The following is a 23,872-nucleotide window of genomic DNA, read 5'->3' as shown; positions in this document are numbered from 1 at the left end:
CAGCATGACCGAATTGGAGAATGTGACTTACATCTGTGACCACTTGGACTTAATACAACTCCCTTCTATGTAAACTGAGCCCCCAGTTACAGGCATTGGTAGACAGCCGTCATCCTCCTCTGCTGTGGCAGGCTGCTTAAAGCATAACAGAATAGGAGAGTCTGTGCCTCTTATGAATTTAAGGGAGGAAGATAATGAGCTGGACATGTTCAATTTCTTCTCCCAAACTCAAAAATCAGATAAATTATTCCTTCCCAAGAAGAAGTGAATGAGAAGCCAGAGACTGTATCTTCTGGTGGAGTTGATGTTCTTTCCCCTTTATAGAAACATGAGAAATGAGGGAATAGGCATTTATCAACAAAAGGGATTATGGAACCATTTGCCTAGGGACATCTTGCCTAAAATATACAATATGTAAAATGTTGTCGTGCAAACAGTAGAATCCTTCCTGCTTTGCCCATTAGCTAATTCCTTCTCACCACACCTTTCCATCCCTCTTCCCCTCCACTTCCCACCCAGATGGCCACTGAGGGCTTCTTGCTTAAGCCATAGTTTCTGTAATGAGTCTGGATGAAAGGCACTCATTCACTCTGACTGACTGCAGTTTGTTCTATCCCGGGCTTTTGCCTCCACTGAAATTGCTCTCGATGTCGTGCTTTGCCCTGCACACCCCTTTCTTCATATTAGAAAATTCATCTCATCTGTTTAGCTTTCATCCCACTTAACCATTATGAGATGCTAACATGATCGATACCCCTTCTTATTTGAAATTTTAATGTCCTTGGCCTCTGAGGTCCTCCAGGTTCTTCCTTATCATTCTTCCCAGTCTTCATCTATCCACATGTTCTTCATTGGCTCCTAAATTTGGGGCCAAATTTTTAGTGAACTACAGGGTTCTTGCCACTTTTTCTAGTTTTTCATTTCTATATGCATCTATGGCTTCCGCTACTGCCTATGTGTTGCTGACTCTCAGATGACCATCTTCAGCTCCAACCCCCTTTCCCAACTCTAAGCCCAGATTTCCCAAACCCTCTAATTTCTTCTGTGGTACATCTAACTGGGACTTTGAAACGTGACTATCTCCAAATGAAACAAATGGCATCTCACAATGCAGTCTGCTCCTGTTTTTCATTTTCCTTTCTTGGATAATATTATCACTATTCCCTTTTTCTCCCTAATGGAAAATCTTAAAGGTATCCTCAGTTATATTGAATGTGTCCTAAACTGTGCTGGGTGCTAAGAAAACAGAAAATTAAGACAAAGTTCCTGCTCTCAACCAGTTCACAGATATTAATTTAAACTAAGAAAGCACCTGATTCGTGCAACTATAGAAATATTTATGGGAACAGTGCAGAGCTAACCCAGAGAAGGGAATGATTAACTTTTTCCAGGGTGTGGTGTGGGATGATTATGAACTGGGTTTTCAAAACCAAGTCAGAGTTTGTCAAGCAGACAAAAAAGCAAAAACACCAGTGAAGAGAAGCAGAACTTTAGAAACATCGTGGTGTAGTTAAGGAGCTTTAAAATGCTCATTGTTGGAGAATGATGATGGTTGTATGAAGCTGAGCAAAACAGCAGGGACCAGATGGAGAAAGACAGTTTTTTTTTTTTAAACCACTAAGGAGCTTGCCCTTTATATTCTAAGGAAAAGATTCTAATAAAGGATGAGTTGTCGTCTCAATCTGCCTCTTCATGCAGTAATGCCAGGGAACCCTTCCTCTTCTGAGAGTGTCACTGGGAGTCTCTTTTATCTTAATCTGTGAGCTACAATGAAGTCAAAGGTTTCAAGAAGAGAACACAGGTCTCTGAGCCATAGCAAAGAGTCTGAGATATTGATGCAAGGGAACAGAATGCAGAGAATAACCAGCAAATTGATTAATGAAAGTGCCCTAGTTCTATCTATCTGTCTCTGCTTACCTACCTACCTACCATCCATTCACCTCTCTGTCTAATTTATCTATCTATCTGTCTGCCCTAGGTGATCTTTATATGCTTGTGTGATATGCTTCCTAAGAGAGCCTTATGAGAATAAGGAACCAGGGATGGAAAAAGCAACCATTATCCCATTTAGAAAGGTCATTTTTATATCAGTATAGCTTGGAAAGAGGTGAGGAAGGGCTATTGAAGTATTTCAGGTAAAAGGTAAGTGAGTGGATGGCTGCATTTCTATCTAAGGGTATACAGCCATTGATTGTCTATTACCTTTGTTTTTAAAGCTTCTTTTCCAAAGAGACCTCAGCCATTTTGCATAAAACCAAAGTTTCAACAAACATTTTTTGGATTACCTACACATGCTGCAAGCCCTGGGGATCTGACCCTATCCCCGTAGCTAGCAGACATCATGAAATCATTAGGTTGTACTTTCTCACCATGCTCAGCCTCAGAATTCTGCTCAAATCAGACCCCTAAGACAGCCACTAGTAATAGATAAAAATTGGCTTTTGAAGTGAAATCCATTTGCCTTCTTCTGTTTAGTCTCATAGAATGAGTTTCAAATGTGGGGATGAAAATAATAATTATACGAATAGACCCAAATCAACAAATTAGTGTAGGAACTTGAATTTTGGCAGACCCAGAAAAAAAAAAAAAAAAACTCTGGAGTTGTAGGACCCGCTCTAGATAAAAGAAAGGCTGAAGCTGGAATTGGTAACTGTGCTAGGGATGCCTCATTTTGGGTTATTTCTTATTTGCATTGCTCTCCCTCCTCTCAGCTTGTGATCTGGCTTAACCCCTAGAAGCTCAAGTGGAGTGGGCCAGTTTATCAAAATGTTTCTTGGAGGAGGTAATCACCTCCACACTAGTTGGTTAAAGTATTATTTTCTCACACTTAATGACAGAAAAGACCAGAGGGGTCTCTGTCTTTTTTCCCGGGGCACCCTGACATGGCTGCTGAAGACAACTCTTCTTTGGCAAAAGCTGGAATTTTAAGTCAGATACTGTGTGTTCTCAGTGTGTGCCACTCTCTGTGGGCAATGTGTCTCGTGCCTGTCAACTGCTTAAGAGGTTTCATGCAAGAGGAAGGGGAAAAAAGTTTTCTGGATTAGCCTTTTCAGGCAAAGCATTTATCTGACACCTTTTATCAAAATATTGTTGCTGTAGTTACATACTATCCTGTGTAACTCAAGTTTATAAATAATAGTGCCACTTGTCAAAGAATTGAAAAAAGTATTACTCTATCACAAAGGTTTGTCACCTAGGGATTTTTTGCATTATGCTTTGAAAGTTTAGAGATCAGTATTTTTATAGTATGGGAGCATTTCTGTGTTTTTTAGAGATGCAAAGTAAACATCTATAAATGTCATAAAGCTTTAAAACCCAAACAAGCTGTAGTCTCATTAGAGAGCAGTCTGGCTAGAATTCACAAATCTAAATATCCTGCCACAAAATTTATTGTAAACAAGAAACCAGGAAAAGGCATGTATGCAATTCAACAAATATCAAGCTCTGGGTTTCTAGCTTGTTAAATGCAAAGGATACATAATCATATCCTGACTCATGTTATCAGGATTTACAAATCTACTTTATAAATTCTGTTTCTCTTCCTTGCAGACTGTGGGAACAGAGTAGACATGTAGATTAAGCACTGATCCCTCATCTGCAAGGTACTCACCTCTCTGTCTTGGTTCCTTTCCTCTAAATTATGAACATTTATGATTCTCTTTCCCCTATTTTTCATAAATATAAGATTAATTAATTATCAAGCCACATGTAGACAGGGATGAAGTGAACTTTTACAGTTAATCATTTCAGCCAGTTTATCTTTTTTTAACAAAGTGCCTCTTGGTAAGCAGTTTATTTCCTGGATATGATTTGTCCCATTTTAAAACATATTAAACATTGAAAATTATTATAAGAGGACTAGATAAAGAGGGGAGTGATAGAACTCACTGGGCTGAAGATCACATTTTAAAAATAATAATATAGGTAAATTAGATAAAAAACAAATACTGACAGGGAAAAAGCACATGGTACTGATTTGCACTAACACATGTATTTTGATAACCATTCAAAGTATAATGAATATGTCTTGATATTGACCTTCCTGTTAAGGATTTGGTTATGTGGTTTTTACCCCAACTTCCAGTCCACTAATTATGCTATCAGGTTTTAGTTGTATATATATTTTCCTCCATCTGTTATGGTGAGTTAAAAAACAAAAAGACCTTGGAGAGACCAATCAGGAATTGGCATGGAAATACTTTGTTCAAATTATGAATAAACAAATTGATTTCTTGGATGGAATAACATTTTCTGTTGGCTGTCTCTTCCTCTGGGAGGGCTCATTGTTCTGCTCATTCTTATTTTGATGATCTGGACCTGGTCACTGAAAAAAGAAGAATTGATGGGGCTTTAGCTATAAGAATTGCCATGATAAACTAACTCCAAAAATAATAATGGCACGCCCTTAAATTTTGTGGTAGCTTTTAATTCACAAAGCATTTTCACATGTGTGAACATTTAAACTTATTTAGAATATAATTCAGTAAATTATTAAATTTTTCGAAGATCTATACCTTCTCTTCTGAGAGTGGAGACAATATCTTACAATTATTCATCTCTCAAATGATACTAGATAACATTTAGTACAAATAACTCAAAGTTCTTAGCTTTTAGTCTTTGCTCTATTTTTTTCAGAAATAATTATCTCTCAAATAACCAGTTTTCCTTCTGTATTGCTGCAGATAGAAGTATTTTTTAAAATAACATTCCAACAGAAGATAGACATGCTATTGCCACTGAAAATAACAATTTGTATATTCCAAACTCAGAAATAAAATATATTTATTTGCCCTGGGTGTTCATCTTCCTTAGAAATACTAGTACAGTAGAATATATATCATATAATAAATATAAAATTCATTGATCTATGCATTGATGGGTTGCATTAAAATTACTATACCTGCAATATCAAAATACCTATAATTTGTCACCAAGTTCATTGACTGTGAGATAATCATCCTTTTCAAGAAAGCAATATGACCGCATAGAGAAATGTAGTCTTATTATTGCAAGAATTAAAAAAAATCTTGTGTCAAATACAAACTGGCATATTAATTCATGCTAATAAATAACAAATGGGAAAAAATGTAAACACTAACATCCCCAGAGCAACTTACTTATATTCAACTTTTGTATAAGAAAGCATAATTTTAGTAGCAAAAACATTTAGTTGAAACTTGGCTCAGGAAAACATGCATTTCTTAAATTTCCTTTTCTTAATTATCATCAGTCACAAGTTATTTTGCTACTGCAACCCACATGGTGATTACGAGGATCAAGAATTTAAAAATTAGGCCAAACAAATAGAAAAATCTTGTTAAAAACTGCCATAATCAGTGAGATTCATTTTCTATCCATCAGTGGATCTGTTTTGTTTTTCAGAATGATCCTAAGGGATGTTTACTAGGATGGCATGGTGGGGTTTTTGCTTGCTTGTTTTTTAACATAAATCTTAAAAGGTTAGTGATGCACCAGCAACTGTCCTAGTTCTCCTGGTCTTGATTTATACATAGCTCACCCTTGGATTTCCTGCTGTTCCTGATTTTGTCCAAACTGCTAATTTGGAAGCTCACAGACAAACTAAGGAAAAAAAAGGCAAGAATCTTTCCTTATCTAAAAAATTAACTAAACTTAACTGAAATTCTCCCAAATGGATGGAAATCCCCTACTTTCTAAAGAGCGTTTTTGTGGGTACTGGAGCTGTGACCACCCTGGTTATCCTTCCCTCCCCTAGTCCTTTCCCTTTCCTCATATCAGGCTCTTGATCCCAAGGCTTCCTCCTGGATCCATGAGAGAGAACCCCAGGCCACTGGAGCTTCTGAGGAGCTCAACACCATGCATTTTGTGTCCAGAGCTGAGGAGCTGCTAAAGCTCTGGCAGTCAACAGAACGAAGGGAGAAATGTGTGCTTGACATTCAAAGTTGGACTTCACAATTACTTTTTGCTTAGGACTCTGGCACTTGACTCCAGCCTCACTGCCCTTTCTTTTGTTCTGTGAACACATCAAGCTCTTTCCAGCCATAATGTCTTTGTTCTTGCTGTTCCCTCTGCCAGGGACTTCCTGGTACTTATCTTCTGCTTCATCATTCAGCTGTCAACTCAGATATCACTTCCTCAGAGGGGCCTTCCACCCCATGACAGCACCTGCTTTGATTTGCTTTATTGCTCTTTCCACTGTCTGAAGTAATCTTAATCTTACTCATCTGTTTATTTTTATGCTCTGTATCCATTGCTTCTCCCCTTCCCCACCCTAAAGTAGAAGCCTCACGAGAGTAGAGACCTTGTTTCTCTTTGTTCACCACTACCACTTCTTTTTTAAGAGAGTGATGGACTGGTGGTAGGCATTCAGCAGATGTTTATTGAGTGAAGGAATGAATGGGACTGATGATAGTATAATATCATTACTCTGCCTTCCCATTTGTAGTCAGGGGCTGCAGGGACCAGCCTGGAAAGTCCTCCATCCTGGACATCAGTATTTCTGTGGGAAAGGTGTTTCTTTTTTAAAATTATTTGCTCTAAAGATTCACATTTGAAATACTACTCTGATAATAGCTGATTCAGTTTATTAATTGAGAGCAAAGAATAAGTAAACATTTTCATTTAAATAAACAGAGTTTGAGATGTTGGCAATCTGCATTTTTAAAGTAATCCTCTCCTACTATCCAGTCACAGCCTTTCACTGCACTCCCACTAGTTTATTCATTGTCCCTGAGGTAACAGTGTTTTTGTAAGGCTCTTCTCCTCTTTTAGAATACACACAATACTTGATTTTGTTTATTTTAGGCCTCCTCCTCAAATTCCGTCTATTCCTCATTGCATTTCTTTTTCTTTTCTGTTTATTATAATTTTTTATTTTGAATTTTTGTATGTACATAGTGTATATATTTATGGGGTACATGAGATATTTTGATACATATAAATTTTAGGATTTTTTTTCTATTTCTGTGAAGAATGTAATTGGCATTTTGAAAGGGATTGTATTGACTCTGTAGAATGCTTTGCGTAGTATGGATATTTTAACAATATTAATTCTTCTAATCCATAAACATGGAATATCTTTTCATTTTTTGAGACCTCTTCAATTTCATTAATGATTTATAGTTTTCATTGTAGAGATCTTTCACTTCTGAATTCATTTTGCTGGCATTTTGTTAAGGGTTTTTGCATCAATATTCATCAGGGATATTGGTCTGTAGTTTTTTATTTTATTTTTTAATGAGTCTTTGTCTGGTTTTGGTATCAGGGTAATACTGGCATTGTAGAATGAGTTTGGAAGTATTCCTTCCTCAGTTTGGAAGTATTTCTTCCTCCTTTTTTTTTTCCAGAATAATTTAAATAGAAGTGGTATTCTTCTTTAAATGTTTGGGAGAATTCAGCGGTGAAGCCCTCAGGTCCTGGGCTTTTCTTTACTGCGAGACCTTTTATTATGGCTCCATTCTCATTACTTGTTGATTGTCTTTTGAGGTTTTGGATTTCTTCATGGTTCAATATTGGTAGACTGTATGTGTCTTTATCCATTTCTTTTAAGTTTCCCAATGTATTGGCATACAGTGGCTCATAGTAGCCTCTAACAGTCCTTTGCCTCCTTTTTCATCTGATTTTATTTATCTGGGTCTTTCCCTGTTTTTCTCAATTAATCTAGGTAAAGGTTTGTCAATTTTGTTTAACTTTTCAAAAAACCAACTTTTCATTTCATCAGTCATTTGTATTGTCTTCATTTTAATTTCATTTACTTCTGCTCTGGTCTCTATTATTTATTCTCTTCTACTAATTTTGTGTTAGGTTTGTTCTTCCTTTTCTAGTTAACTAAGATGCATTGCTAGGTTGTTTCTTTGAAGTTTTTCTTCTTTTATAGTGTAGCTATAAACTTCCCTTTTCTAACTGCTTTCTCTGTAACCCATAGGTTTTGGAATGTTGTGTTTCTATTATCATTTGTTTCAAGAAATTTTTCAATTTCCTTCTTAATCTTTTCATTGACCCACTAGTTATTCAGAAGCATATAATTTAATTTCCATGTGTTTGTATACTTTCCAAAATTCCTCTTGTTGTTGGTTTCTAGTTTTGTTCCACTGTGGTCAGATAAGATACTTGATGTGATTTTATTTTTTTTTTAAAATTTCCAGACTTGTTTTGCGGCTTACCATATGGTCTGTCTTTGAGAATGATCCATGTGCTGAGGAGAAGAGTGTATATTTTGCGGCCATTGGACAAAACGTTCTGGAATTATCTATGAGGTCCATTTAGTCTATAGTGCAGATTAAATCTGATGTTTCTTTGTTGATTTTCTGTCTTGATGATCTGTCTAATGCTGAAAGTGGGGTGTTGAAGTCTCCAGTGATTATTGTATTGTGGTCTGTCTCTCTCTTTAGCTCTAGTAACATTTGCTTTCTATATTTGGGTGCTCCACTGTTATATTTAAAATTGTTATATCCTCTTGCTGAATTGACCCATAGATTATTATATAATGAAGTTCTTTGTCTCCATTTATAGGTTTTGTCTTGAAATCTGTTTTGTCTGGTACCAGCATAGCCACTCCTGTTCTTTTTTTGGATTCCATGGGCATGGAGTATCTTTTCCAGTTCTTTATTTTCAATCTATGTGTGTCTTTATAGGTGGAGCATGTTTCTTGCAGGCAGTGGATCATTGGGGCTTGTTTTTTGTTTAGTTTAGTTTTGTTTTATCTGTTCAGCCACTCTGTGCCTTTTGGTTGTAGAGGTTAGTTCATTTACATTCAGTGTTATTATTGGTAAGTAAGGACTTACTGCTGCCATTTTGTTATTTGTTTTCTGGTTGTTCTATGGTCTTCTCTTCCTTCTTTCCTGTCTGCCTTTTAATGAAGGCGATTTTTTTCTGGTGGTATATTTTGATTTCTTGCTTTTTAATTTTTATGTATCTATTGTATTTTTTTATTTGAGGTTACCATGTGGCTTGCAAATATCTTATAACCCATTATTTTAAATTGATGACAACTTACACTAATTGCATAAACAAACTAATAAAGAGAAGAGTATTAAAAAACTCTACACTTTAAACTTCATTCCCCAACTTTTTAACTTTTTATTGTTTCTATTTATATGTTATTGTACTGTCTATGTCTTGAAAAGTTGTTATAGCTATTATTTTGCATTGGTTCATTTTTTCATCTTTCTACTCAAGATATGGTGTTCCTATGAGGAAGATGAGTGGTGGAGGCTTCTATTTGGCCATGTTGCTCCCCATCTCTTCTCCTTGCTGCATTTCCCTCTCTCCATCCTTCCCTCCCTCCCTCCCTCCCTCTCTCTCTTCCTTCCTTCCTTCCTTTTTTTTGACAGGGTCTCATTCTGTTGTCCAAGATGGAGTGCAGCGGTGTTATTATGGCTTACTGCAGCCTCAGCCAGTGATCCTTTCACCTCAGTGTCCCAAGTACCTGGTACTATAGACGCACACCATCACGCCTGGCTAATTTTTGTATTTTTGTAGAGATGGGATTTCACCATGTAACCCAAGCTGGTCTTGAACTCCTGGGCTCACACACCTCGGCCTCTCAAAGTGTTGGAATTACAGGCATGAGCCACTGTGCCTGGCCCTTGCTGCATTTCTTGACTGTTCCCTTGGGCCTCCCTTTTCTGTGGTTACGTAGTACTAATACTTACTTGATTTTTGTAAAGCCTATTGGATTTCATCACACTCTAACTTTTCTATTGTGCTATATGTAATTACTATATTGATATGCCACATTTACTTAAAATGTGCTATGTGTATCCCAGGCACTACTTTACATCATAACTCCATTTGCCCTATAGCAGTCCTATGATGTAGCTGCTTTTCTTATTCTGATGGCACTGTTCCTATATGCATCATATGTATTAGGAATCTGAGGCTCTGAGAGGTTAACTGACTCTGAGTAATACAGTTACCAAGTAGGAGGGTCAGGATTTGTACCTTGCAGCTCAGCTCCGGGGTATACTCTGCCTCTCTATCTGCACAAGTACAGGGAGCTTTGTCGGCTGTGCTTTTGCCTTGGCATTCTTTGCTTGCCAAACCAGGGGTGAGTCTAATCGGTGCCCTACACAGACTATACTCTAGTTAGTGGTGATGATAAGAGGTAGGTGCAAAACCCTAAAATATAAAATCTAGGGTAATCACTGTGAAGCAGGAATATTGAGAATTTGCTGAATTATTTTATCAATAAAATAATAATTTGCTAGGTCTGCCTTTTGATTACGCACTGTTCTCTCTCCCACTCCTCCCAGAATTATTGATAGGGAAGCAGAGGAACAAATAAAAGAGAACAGAAATTTTGATTACTGTCTTTTAAATGACTTCTAGATACAAGGAGCAACCACTTTGAGGTTGAGATTCCAACTGAGATTAAGAAAGGAGGCTGCCAGGTGAGTGAGAAGACTTTATAGAGGGCCACTGAGATGATCTGAAACTCAGCAGGATTTTCACTAATTAATCCTGGTGACCTTGTTACCTAAGATAAGCATAACACCTGAACAAAGCACATGATGGCTGGCGCCATACAATCTGTGCTTTACAATTACCGATATATTATTTAATATGTCTTATTTTCTAGAAGACTGTCTCCTCATTCCAAAACAAAACCAAAGCCAATAGACAAATGAAAAATTAGGAATTGTATTTGCAGTACATATGACAGATGATGGGCTAATTTCTCTGTGAAACAAGGGACTCAATTAGTAAAAAGTAACAACTCAGTAGAAGGAAACAAATAGAGAATGTGAATGGGCTATTCAAAGAAAAATATAACAGCCAGACAAAGATGGCCTCATTAATGATGGCAAAAATTAAAATAAGAGAGTATTTTTCAATTGTCCATTGGACACAATTTAAACAGTTGATGCTATCTAGTGGTGGTGAGAAATTGTTACTCTGTTGGAAGGAGTGTAGCTTGGAATAATAATTTTTGGAGAAGTTTTAGTTCTATCTATACAAGTTAGAAAGTTATAATTGTAAGAAGACATATTGCGTATTTTTTAATTGTTAAAACTCAGAAGTAACCTAAAAGCATACCAATAGGAATATAGGTATTATAGCATACCTGTTCAATAGTACATAAAATAGCCATTAAAAAGAACAAACCCATCTATGTCAATGATACAGAACAATGTTGCATGAATATTATATATGGTATGAGCACTTCTTAATAAAATAGCAAATGTTTCCATATTTTAGGCCTGTACCAGCAAATACACACGTGTAAATATGCAGCTATATATGCTTGTATATGTGTGGGCTGCACATGAAACTTTTATGGTTATTATCTCTAGCAAGTGGGACTATGGTTGCAGGGAAGCCAACAGTTCTTGCTTAGTTCATTGAACTACTTGAAAGTTTTAGTTTAATCATACCTTACTTTTAAAGAAACGGCCTAGAGTATATTAAAGCATTTTACTAAAGGAGTTTGTGTTGTAGTCTTTTCCAAAAGTTACTTAGCCCCCCAAAATAGATATTTTTTCCTCGAGGTCCATGCTTTTAGCATGTTATAATTTCTGTTGGAATGAAAGTTGTATTATAAACACATCTTGCTAATCTTCTTCATGATGCTAACTCCCAATATTGTTCTGTATGTCACCTTTCCTACTGTCTTATCTTTTGCAACTGAGTTGATATATTCTCTGCAGTTTTGGGTCTTGTTCTGTTGTTCAGTTTTGGATAGCTATAACTTGGGATAATTTATGCATACCTCAATAACAATAAAATAAGCATATTTAAATAAGTATTTCTTTTCAGAAGTCGTCTAATCTGCCTGAGAGACAGTAAGGCCTAAATCTGCAATTTGGGAATTGGGCTCCATAGACTTAGTTTTAAGTCCCTCTGATTCCCATATTGTTCTCCATGTCATACAGAAAAGTAAGGTTGTACATGGAATACTGAATTCCATTGCAGTTTATAAAGTGACAAAGGATAAAAATAGTTCTAACTAAAGAAGATGGCTTAGCACTGAAAAGAAAAAAAGTATAAAAACATCAAATAAGTATGCATGTGTTTGGAGGAGCCATTTTTTGTGAAGCATTTTGTGAATAAGCCCCTTGCATATTTGAGGATTCAGCAGGCCATAGGGCTGTCTAACTCTAAATGCTATTCCCCTGCTTCCTTGTACAGGCACAGCTGAATTCTAGTCAGACTTGCCAGCAGGCCAGATGTGTATGAGTTTGCCAGATTTAGCTGATTGAATATTGCCATGAACTGAGAAAGTCTCTGGTAACATATTTTTACTCTGTTTGTGTCATCCTTTTTGTTATGGAAGCCGCGTGGTTTGCAGAGAAGAGAGGTGAGGAATTGGGAGACTGAGGAAAACAGAAAAACTTTCCTCATATTGTTTTGTCCTCATTAACAGGATGAAGTGTGGCAGGGGATATAAGTAGAGGATTCAGTGACAGAAAATACATACTCTTATCAGAAAGATATTTCAGTCCCAAAGATTATGTTGGCCAGCCTGTAAAAGGAAATCTGCTACTTTATAAAACAAATTCAGTTGCTTTTTATAAAACTCTGCTTCTCTTTAGTCTCTGTATCTTTCATTGATTTCTCATCTATAATTCACCATAAGGATCCATTTTCCCTTTACCTGGAAGAGTGAAAAAAAGAAGAAAACAAATGAATCGTCCAGTCTGTTTAATGTTGAAATGTAGAAGTGTCTCCTTGTCACCCAGGCAAAAATAAATGAAAGCCTGCCAGAGCAACTAAGGGAAGTAGTGACTAATTCACAATGATCAGGGTTAGAAATGCTAGACTTTTCCTGAAGCCAACACAAAGCAGACCCATCCTAGAAATATCCTGGCTCCTTCAGAGTGTTCTGCTGGAATCTTAGTCCAACCTGATAGCCCATCCAGTATTGCTTTGCCTTAAGGAAGTGAACAACCAGCTAATTGTTTTCAAATTAACTGCTGCTTGAATAAGGACACCCAGAGGAATAGTTCAGACTGGAGACTGCAAAATTCTTCCAACCAGTGAAGCCCCATCATTAACACAACAGCTGATGGCCTTTCTGCTGAAAAACTGACAGTAATCAGAAAGGTGCTTATTGGGGAGCAGAAGGGGCAGCTGTTGACTAGCAGCTGGTTCCCTAGTAAAGATGTGTCCTGTTCTTCCCAGTGGTACCAGAATCAGCAGATGCTGCCTTCTGGACAGCTCAGCACCAGGTTGGTTTCCCAGCTCTCAGAATGACCACAGAAGCAGCCTTCCAAGTAGCATGTACTCATGGTGCAGCTCTCATGGATGGGACCCCTCTAAGTCTTCTTGTGATTTCCCTCAGTGGGACACTGGGCCTAGATTTGCTTAAACTTCTTAAGACAGGAGATAGTGTGAGTGTGGGAGAATAGCAGTTGTAGTAAGTCGTACACACCCTATCAGCTATGATCTCTTAACCAACAAATCTTCGTATATCTTTTTTCTCATCATTATTGAGGTTTTTTTGTACTTACAACCACAAAATGAATTTTTTAAAAATTTAAAACTTCTGTTAGAGACAAGATCTCACTGTGTCACCCAGTCTGAAGGGCAGTGGCATGATCATAGCTCACTGCAACCTCGAATGCCTGGGCTCAAATGATCCTCCTGCCTCAGCCTCCTGAGTAGCTGGAACTATGGGTATGCACCACACAAAATGAATCTCCTGTTTTCAGCTCAACTACTTATACGGTTGGAACCTGGCTGGTGAGGTGGAAGTGGGGTGCTATTTCTAGCCCAGAATGAGGCTCCTGAACCAGCAAGACACTAGGTTCCATTTAGAACAGGAAGATAAGTCAGAGCCACCCTGCTTCTCATTTCTGCCTTTCTTGCCTCTCCCAGGCAGGAGCTCCTCCCTTAGGCACTCATCCCTGTTCCTGTGAGGAAGTTTCTGCTAAAAGAACCATCCTCCCAGTGCCCCTTTCCTGAAATTGTGTCTTGTCCCTGGGTCTTCTGAAACCCCTTTTCTATAAGAAACAAGCTTCCTGATAGCCTCAGACCGCTTTATGGAAACCCCTACCACCTTCTGGCCATACATGAAATCTGCTGCTTCTAGAGAAGATATTTCTTTCTATACAATTTTGACTCCCCAAATGGTCTTGGACTTGGACATGGTATCAGAATTCTCCTGACTCTCTATTTTTCTCCCATCTGAAGTAAAAACTTTCCTACCTTAAGATATGCAGTCCAGTCACTGTCTTTCCTGCGTGTTGGGGTGGGACTCTAATGTCCTGACCTACCGCTGATCTGCACTGTGAACTCTCTCCTGCTTCACACTGCACTGTGTGCCCGCACTGGCTTGCCCAGGCTTTTTCTACTGATTGAAGCATGTGTCCTTTTCTTTTTCACTTATTCAAATTCTATATAGCTCAGGTCTTTTACCCTCTCCCCTAGTCCCTTCCCTGGTAATCCCTGCCAATAGAGGTTTCTTTATAAAAGTTTACCGTAGCCCTTCTTTGGCACGTAGCCATATATGGCACTTGTGACAATCAACTTTTATATAATTTACATCTTGTAATGTTAGCTAACATTTTAAGTATTGGGTGACTTATGTACCCACTTAGATGGTCAGACTTTTTTTTTTTTTTTTTTTTTTGAGAATAGAACCTTCTGGGAACTTTCTTTGATATAATTATCATCAAGCCCAAGCATGATACTCAAGTGTCTAATAGATAATTGTGGAATGAAAGAAATAATTAATCATGAATGAATGTTTCAAGATGTTGAGAAGCCCTGCTTTCTTTTGTTGCTGATTTGCCAGTTATGACCTATCTAAATAAATTTCCTGATGTGACCTCTTAGTTCTCAGCTTCAACTTACTATGAAGTTTGAGAGATCTACAGTAGAGTAATTTGAGCTTATAAGAAAAAAACCTATTTTTAATTAAACAGTATGACTGCAAAGCAAAAGCTGTGGTGGAGTCAAAATAGTGTCAGTATTCACTATCATCTCTATAAGTGAGGAAATACGTATCCTTAAGGGAAAGCCTAATGTTCTATAATATGAATCTCTGCAAAATGTTTCTTTTGTCTTTTACTACATATTAGAAAAGAGAAATAATTAGTTCTAGAGTTAAAAAAAAAAAACTGGGCAAGTTAGCCTAGTAACTTCTTTTAATTGCTTGCTTGTTTTCCTGGAAGCATCAAAGAGAATGGGAGCGATTAAAGATTTAGAAAAAATACAATTATTTACGTCCCATGTTACAGTGAGAGCTCACCATGGGATGCTTTTTGCTATACATTGAACATTCATTGGTATCGAAGTTCTTTTCATTTTAGGAAGCCATCCCCAAAAGAGAGCAATTTAAGTAAGGGGAGATTTGAGAAGATTGAGAACTGTTAAATGTGGGAGGAGGTAAGTTATAATGGCCAAACCTTCCTCTACTTTGATTTCTCTGCTCTGTGCTATCTCTAAAAAGCAGTATGTCATCCCTAGCTGCAGTGGGCAGATTCATACATATTTACAACTTGCGAATTATGAATGTGCAACCCAGAGAGTAGCAGTGTTCTTTGTCTTTCTGCTTTTCTCCCTTCACTAATGATTCTAAACTCTTAGCACATCCAGGATTTGGAGACTAGTTTTGTAGCTTGTCATTTCCATTGTACATGAATTGGGTCTTTGTAATTTAAATGGAATTTTATTTTCCAATTTGGAAGCTTCCATGTAGGTAGACTGAGGTTTTCTCCATCCTCTGTCGGGGCTTTGATGTAATGATTTATTAAGGTACTAGGAGAGAGATTGATGCTGCTAATAGCTTCTGCCTTGCCACATAATGTTTTACATTTTACTCAGCTCAAAGACCATATTCCCCTTTTCCTCATCTGATTGATCGTAAATGCTTTGGCCTTTCCTCAGCAATTATCTCACTTACCAAAGCAGTGGCTAAAAGTCAAGTATTTATAGACTAATTAGTGAAGTCAACATGTCTAAATAGAGTACTTCACATAATACCAAGAAGTATTGTACAGTACTGTGAAATTAGCAAAGTTTGCTACAAGGCAAAAAAGCAAGGGTTGAGAACACAGATGGTTGAGGACACATATACGGCTGATGCTTAGTTGTCTTTGTGTGATTATTAAGACACAGCTAAGGTGATGTTTTATGATAGCACTTTTCCTCTGTAGCTTCTCCTTAATCCTAACATCTTTTTACTCATGAAAGCTTTGGGATATTAGCGGGTTTGCAATTTGTTCCCAATTTTTTTTATAATTTACTATTTTGGGATACCAATAGAAAGGAAGATATCATTTGACACTTGAGCTCTTAGACAGGATAAGAATGCAAGAATCACTTTGTTATTTTTAAAGCTACTTTGTATTTTTAGAATGTCTTTAAATTATTAATTCTCGTCCAAGATATAATTAGTTCAGTTTTGAAAATAAGAAAACATTGCTTAAGAGTTTAAGAGAATATTGGGCTAGGGGTCAAAAAACCTGGTTAGGGCCAGGCACTGTGGCTCACACTTTTAATCCCAGCACTTTGAGAGGCTGAAGCAGATGGATTGCTTGAGCCCAGGAGTTTGAGACCAGACTCCTGAGCAACATGGTGAAACTCCATCTCTACAAACAATACAAAAATTAGCTGAGTGTGGTGGTGTGCACCTGTGGTCCCAGCTACTCAGAAGGCTGAGGTGGGAGGATCGCTTGTGCCCAGGAGGTCAAGGCTGCAGTGAACCAAGATGGTGCCACTGCACTCTAGCCTGGGTGACAGAGTGAGACCCCGTCTCAAAAATAAAAACAAAACCTGATTGGAGTCCTAGCTTTGAAACCAGTTACCGCATGTTTTTATACTGGCTACACAAGTCTTCTGGGCACCACTTTTCTCATTTTGGAACTGGAGATACAAAAAAATTACAAAAATCAAAGGAGATAATGAATGCCCAAGTACTTTGTAAATTGTATAGCACTATACAGATCTAACCATGTTTTAAATCACTTGCATTTACATAAAGGGCAGCAAAGGATTCCTTTCAAGGTAACTGTAGGCAGAAATAGGATTTTAGCCCAGACTGCTGTTAAGTGCCTAATGTGGCTCCATATTTTTGCCATAGTCTTTCCTTCTGATTCAATGTGTACATGGATTCTCATGTATACCTGCCTTTCGCATTCCATATGATTCCGGAGGGATGGAAAATCTCTTTGGAATCTCCAAAGATTATGGAATTTTTTTGGAAGTAACAAGGAATGTCTCCTTATCTAGGATCCACCTGTAATTATTTATGTTTTCCCCAAGTAGCATTAGTGCACTTAGAAAGATACTTTGTGATTTCTCAGCCAGGCGCAGTGGCTCATGCCTGTAATCCCAGCACTTTGGGAGACCAAGGTGTGTGGATCACTTGAACTCAGGTGTTCGAGACCAGCCTGACTAACATGGCAAAATCCCGTCTCTACTAAAAATACAAAAATTAGCCGGGCGTGGTGACAGCACACCTGTAACCCCAGCTGCTCGGGAGGCTGAAGCAGGAGAATCGCTTGAACCTGGGAGGCAGAGGCTGCAGTAAGCGGAGATCGCGCAGCTGCACTCCAGCCTGGGCAACAAAAGTGAAACTCCCTCTTTAAAGAGAAAGAAAGAAAGAAAGATACTTTATTCTCACAATACTCTAGGACTAGAATGGAAAACAACAACAGTCAGTTCTCCAACATATCAGCCTTAAGTAAACATCACTGTGTGCCTGATTTATATCATGCTTTTTGTTTGTTCATTATCCTGCGCTTCCTTTAATCCCTCTACTTGTCATTATCTGCAGGAACTAACAATTTGCAAAACCAGAAACCAAAGCAAAAGTGAATCGTACAAATGACATCAAAAAGGGATAAGGCAGATATATTTAAGTGAGCCAGTTTTAAAGAAGCGGTGAGTACTTTGACACCAGTAAAACAGGAACTTTTTCTTTGGGCCTTCGTTTTCAGAGCAACCAAGTGTCAAGCCCAGTCTGTCTTATGGGATAGCATTTTTTTTCTTGTTTGTTTTGTTTTGAGAAGTAAAGTAGCAAAATGGTGATGGTCCTATATTCACTATTAACTTTAGTTATTATTTATTGACTGCTCAATGCAAGATTTCCCAATTCAGCACATATGAATTGGTGTTATGACAATAGCTACCTAAACCTACATTAAATAATAGTATTCGTGTTCAATTTTGCTGCTGTATTTTGTTTTTGTGTGCCATTCCCAACTTCTGGTGCCTCCTAACACCTGTCTTTAGGTACCGGTGGTGTCTCTAGGTTGCCTCTGACTGCTCAGATTTCCCAACCCCCATCTCCACTCCCCATATTTCCCCATACAGAATATCCCAGGTTCCAAAATTACCTCCTCTTCCTCTTCAATATTATTACAAACTCCCATTTTTTATCATGACTAGTTCTATTAGGAAGGAGCAATATCCTTAAATTAATTGGTAATAAGATATCTGTGACCAGTGAAGCTCCTCCTTAATTCTCCTAGGGCTGTATTTTCACTTTAACAGAAAATGCTATGACATGCTATTTGCTTGGATAAGCAATCATTTGCTCATTCATTAACTCAACAAATAACTGATTGCCTAGTCTTACCTTCATGTATTAAGACAGGCAGAGGACTACAAGGTTAGGTAGTTCTTTTTGGGTAGTCAGTCCTGGACCTCAGTTAATGACCCAGGCAAAACCATTCATGTCAGGCTTATTTTGGTCCTCCTGTGTATACCCAGGAGTGCCTACCATGTAGGCAGCAGCAATTTCAGAACAAATGAGAGGGGGAAGAACAGTTGCAGAGAGGAGAGGAGAAGCAAGCTGGGGCATGGAGATGCAGAGAAATAAAAAGGGAAGAGAATGTATAGCTAGAAGAGCTAAATTATTTAACCAGCAAGGTTTCTTCTGACCCTAAGATTCTGTGTAAATGAGAAAGAAGAAGGGAGGGAATAAGCTAAGGAATGAAAGGGGAATGAGGAGGGTTCTAGGAATATACTAAAAGGCTGCATTGTTTTCTTTTTTTTTTTTTTTTTTAGTTAAGAGCCTCTAGGTTAATAAATATCTTATGAAGTACTGTTTATCTCCTAGAGCAGAGGTGAGCCCTTTTCTATGGCTTCTAGGAATTTCAAAAATCAATTGATGGGTGGCCTCCCTGGCATGCTCCTTTCATGACATCAGAGAATGTCTCCCACAATGAAGTTGAAGCTGTCGATGAATACTTCGGTGTTTTATTTTCAAGCATTTTTTTTCTTAAGTCAGGGCTCTCAAAGAGGGTTGGTAAGAGATCAGAAACCTCTCAGAGTGACAGGGCAAAAGGTCCCTGCTTCTTCCTGGAGAGGTTGGAGATGACTCAGACATCAGGGTATCAGGTAGAGACTAGGTCAGGCCAGCAGGACATTAAAATACAGAGAAGCTGAGAACAAAACCCAGCTCCTTATAAAACCAGTGTTTTCTAAACTAAAGAAGCAAATGGAAAAAAATTAAGGCCTGCGTAAAGATTATTTAAATCATTTCATTAAGCTTACCACATACCCTTTAAGTCAAAATAACCTCATCTTGTCTGAGTTGGTGTGTGGACACAATTGTGCTGGGCCCATCCTCTCCTGCACTGGCTGAGTGTGCTGTAGAAGAGGAAAGGTGTAAGGAACAGCTAGAACAGCTTTGTGGGCAATTTTGCCATCATGATCGGGTGAAATTTAAATTGATATTAAGATACCAAATGTTCTTTTGCTTTTCAGTCATCATATTATCAAATGTAATAATCAGTTGTTGCAGCTTATGAAGCCCATGACTATCAAATTTGACTAAATTATAATGTACCTTTTAAGATAAAAGTTTTTGGTGTATAAAAATGTTTTTATCTTAAAAGATAAAAAATGGGTCAGTAGTTTCCTGAAGCAGAAATATTCTGCATAATTTTCATTTTTTTCTCTCTTTATTATTATTTTTTATTCCAACAACTTTTGAGTCAACAGCACCTCAAAAAGATAATACATCGTGATCAAATTGGTTTCATCCCAGGGATGCAGGGATCATTTAACATATACAAGTCAATAGATGTGATACATCACATAAATAGAATTAAAAAGAAAGGCCACATAATTTTTAGAAAATAAATTATCCCCTGAACTTGATCTAATTGCTCCATTTTGAAGCCTCACCATGGACAAAGGTAAACTATGTTCTGTGTTAGGTATGCTATACTTGGAAAAGTATTTGAGAAAGCATATCTTGAAACAGCATCTGTAATTTTTATTTTATTTTAAAAATCCCAGTGAAATTAAGTTTAGGATTGTGTATCTTTTTAAGAGTTATGCAAAATTACTTTAAAAAAAACTTGTCTCTTGGATATGATAATATTTGAAGGATGTTACTGGGAAAAAGCACAATGACACCAGGGTTTTGCTCTCTAAATATGGGTTACTTATGGTCTAAACTCTTAAACAGTTAAGAAGCAGCATGTTTTGTAATACGAACTCCTTTCCTTAATAACATAAACTGCTGATCTAAATTGCTATCGTAATGTCACAAAAGGCTCATTGGCTAGAGATGATTGATTCTTTAACTCAATACAAAGTACAACTTCTTTGCTATGTCCACATACCCTGAAGATAAGTCTTAGAAACTTTGTAAGGAGGAGAGTTTTTGAGCACATTATCATGGGAAAATTACTTAACCCCTTTGAGGCACTGTTTTCTCACCTATAAATTGGGCCAGTAATAATTTAACCCTCTCAGAGTTTTTGTGATAGCTGAGGCACTGAGCAGTGCAGTCACATCTTATTTCAAGCAAGGATTGGATATACCTTATCTGCAGTCAAGTAGAAGATGAGAAAGATGTGTAGGCAAAACTATTCTTGAAATGTGCCTAATTTCTCATAAAGAACAGCAAATGTGGTTCTCTCCCTACTTATACCATCTCTTGGGAAGTCCTCACAGCCCATTGTCCCTCCAGTATGACACCCAACTGCTGATGGACGCTGGAGGAAAACACCGTGTTGAATGAGCAATAGCATATTGTGGGGCTCCAACTATGTGTAGGATACCCAGCACCATGCCTCACACAGCTCATATTAGTTTACCTTCCCTTTATTAATATTAGTTCACCTTTTCCTGCACCCTAGAGCAGGGGTCCCCAACACCCAGGTCATAAACCAATACCAGTTTGTGGCCTGTTAGGAACAAGGCTGCACAGCAGGAGGTGAGAGGCAGGCAAGTGAGCATTACCGCCTGAGCTCCACCTCCTATTAGATCACCGAAGGCATTAGATTCTCATAGAAGCGAGAGCCCTATTGTGAAGTGTGCTTGTGAGGGATCTAGGTTGCACACTCCTTATGAGATTCTGATGCTTTATGATCTGAGGTAGAACAGTTTCATCCCAAAACCATCCCCCTGCTGCCATCTGTGGAAAAATTGTCATCCACAAAACTGGTCCCTGGTGCCAAAAAGATTGGCGGCCGCTGTCTTAGAGCCTTGATACTAGTGTCTCCTGAACCAGTGGGACCTGAATGTGGAATTCAGTACAGCTTTTAAGGCCTTGATCACAGGAGTTCAACTTGAAGTGGATAATTCTGAAACCAGACATGTTGGAACTGGGTTCTTTTAGGATCTACCTCATTTTCATTGGAGACTGAGGAGGAGCCATAAGAGCATTAGGCTCGGAGCATATATACATTTGCAAGATACAGAGGAGTATCCTCTAGAATCTACTGATGCAGTTAGTATATTTTAAGTAATGGTAGATTTCAGCAATGTTAAAAATAACATCATCTGAAAAGTCATGCATTTTTGTGCCGTAACTATTTTTACATGAGGTATTGATCATAGTAGAATACAAAACTTCCATTCTTGTGAAGTCAGAAGATGAACTGAAAATATAAATGAAGTTAGAGATGAATTAGTTATTTTACTCTTTTTTTTGTTGAATAGAGGGATTTGTGCTTCCTAATGAGTTATTTTAAAGTACTTTTAGCAGTTGTTATTTTGCTATTCTTGTCTGAGTTTGAATTCTATTGACTAGGTAAAAATGCATTTCTCAGTTGCTGAGTTTTCAGATTTCTGTTTACAAGATAGAGACATTAAAGGTGGGAGTTTTGCTAGAGACTGTTTCATTGATATTTCAGAATAAATTCAATGTGACTGATATTACAGTGGACTGATTGATACACTCTGAGAGAGAAGAACTGTCTCTGTCAACAACAACAGTCTAATTCCATAAATTTTTACTATTTTGTGCCAAAGACTTTCCTACATGGCAAGGATAAAATGTCTTTTGGGAAGTTATTATGCTTAAGACAAACATATGGACAGAAAGTTTCAAAAAGTGTAATAAATTCAGTGTTAGAGGGAAACAGAGTTTGTGGGAGGATCAGAAAGGGCTTCTACACCAAAAGGAGAGACTCTAGGAAGAGGGTTTTTTTTGGTTGTTTTTTTAAATTAACCATTTTCAAGTAAACAATTCCATGGAATTTGGGAAGCGCTTTTGCAGAAGGTAATATCTGAACCCAGTTTTGATAGGCTTTTGATTGAAAGAGGAGGAAACAGGTAAGTGGAGGGAGAGACATGGACATTCCATTAGTGATATCTGTCAGCCTGTATTCCTTTCCTGCCAGCCGCACCTTGGGTTGTCCCGTCTTAGCTTGTGGAATCCAAGTGGTACATCTGTAGGAATAGGCCACCAGGGCTGGCCATTCAGACCACAGGAATAGCAGACCACAGGGATGGCATGTGGACCCAGCCAGATTAAGGAGACCCAATCCTGAGACATTTGTTGAACTCCTAGAAGAAGTTTCGTTGTGTTTTATAAAACTAAGGTTGCTGCATGATGTAACGTAAATCTGGAAGTCCTGATAGTCATTTTGCCTCCAGTTAAAGATAACCTACTTAAAAATGAAGCCAATGCAGAAGGCAGCAGGATTAAGAGATGGAGAAAGGTCCTCATAGTCTAAGCACCTAGTTCTACCCATACCTGAACCCTTTATCCCTTGAACTTTCCATTAAGTGTGCCAGTACATCCCTGTTTTTACTTCAGCCACATTGAATTTGGTTTCTATTGTGTGGAACCAGAATACTTCTAAGAAAGGTTTCTGTGGAGGGTCAGGGAGAGGGATGTTAGTTGTTTTGCTTTTATGAAATTTTGTTATTTTTGACTTAAAAAGAAACTGTGGCAGTTTCCAAATAACTATGCCTTCTGAAATAGAAACTCCTTTTCTTTTTCTAATGTGTTCAAATAATCAGGAATTTAAGCTTAGTTCTAAAACTATTATTTTAGAGCAGAATTTTATATCACTAACACTCAAAAGAAGAGCCTTTGGCCAAATTCTAGTCATAGAAAGTCATTGTTTTTCTGTGAAAGGTTTATTGTGTTTGCATATACTCTCTAGCCACTCTCTTGGGGAGGACTTGGGTTTCTGGGGACATCAAACCTGTAAACTAAGTTAGGGCTTGCATCTGTCTTTCCTGATTGCACTGGGGGTCAGAGCTGTCTCCCTTTTGGGGTTCATAGTGCTATATCCCTAGTACCAGAGAGTCCCACTTTCTAGAAGAGCCTCTCAAGAGGTCATGTCTTTTTTAGCCTCAATATTGGGTTTGTAGGCCATCTGAAGATTTGTGGATATATTTAGGCAGAACACGGTTTTGTAATATCTGGTCACTATTGTTAACTCAGACAACTCATTTCAAATAGTAAAGTTTCCTGTGCTGTTTGCTGACAAACTACTGAAAATGAAAGTATTCCTTCAGACCTACAACAATAAAACAAACCAAAATTGCCCCTTTATATGTTTTCTCTGGTGAGTATGTAGAAAGTTCACTTTCAGATCTTTCTCTTTGATGTCTTTATCAGTTACCTTTTTCTATCAAAGATAACTTTTATCTTCACACATTGTTAATGAATGTTTGTAGAAGTTTGCTTCTCTTATACACGTATCTTGTCATTTATCTGGAAGTACATATTAAGTTAGTGCATTCTTCC

At 37.8% G+C, this 23,872-nt stretch overlaps 1 protein-coding gene across 1 annotated transcript in view; it reads left to right on the top strand.

The window, feature by feature from the left end:
- ENOX1 (ecto-NOX disulfide-thiol exchanger 1) overlaps positions 1-23,872 on the top strand; it is a 409,234-nt gene that overhangs the window by 46,998 nt on the left and 338,364 nt on the right. Inside the window, exon 2 of the mRNA XM_063595931.1 lies at positions 17,702-17,808. The gene's annotated coding sequence lies outside the window, so the exon portion shown is untranslated. The remainder of the gene's footprint in view (positions 1-17,701; positions 17,809-23,872) is intronic.

Source organism: Pan paniscus, chromosome 14 (assembly GCF_029289425.2).
Source record: "Pan paniscus chromosome 14, NHGRI_mPanPan1-v2.0_pri, whole genome shotgun sequence".
In the NCBI taxonomy this organism is placed as follows: domain Eukaryota; kingdom Metazoa; phylum Chordata; class Mammalia; order Primates; family Hominidae; genus Pan; species Pan paniscus.
The sequence above is the reverse complement of the archived record's forward strand: the minus strand, read 5'-3'. Positions and strand labels throughout refer to the sequence as shown.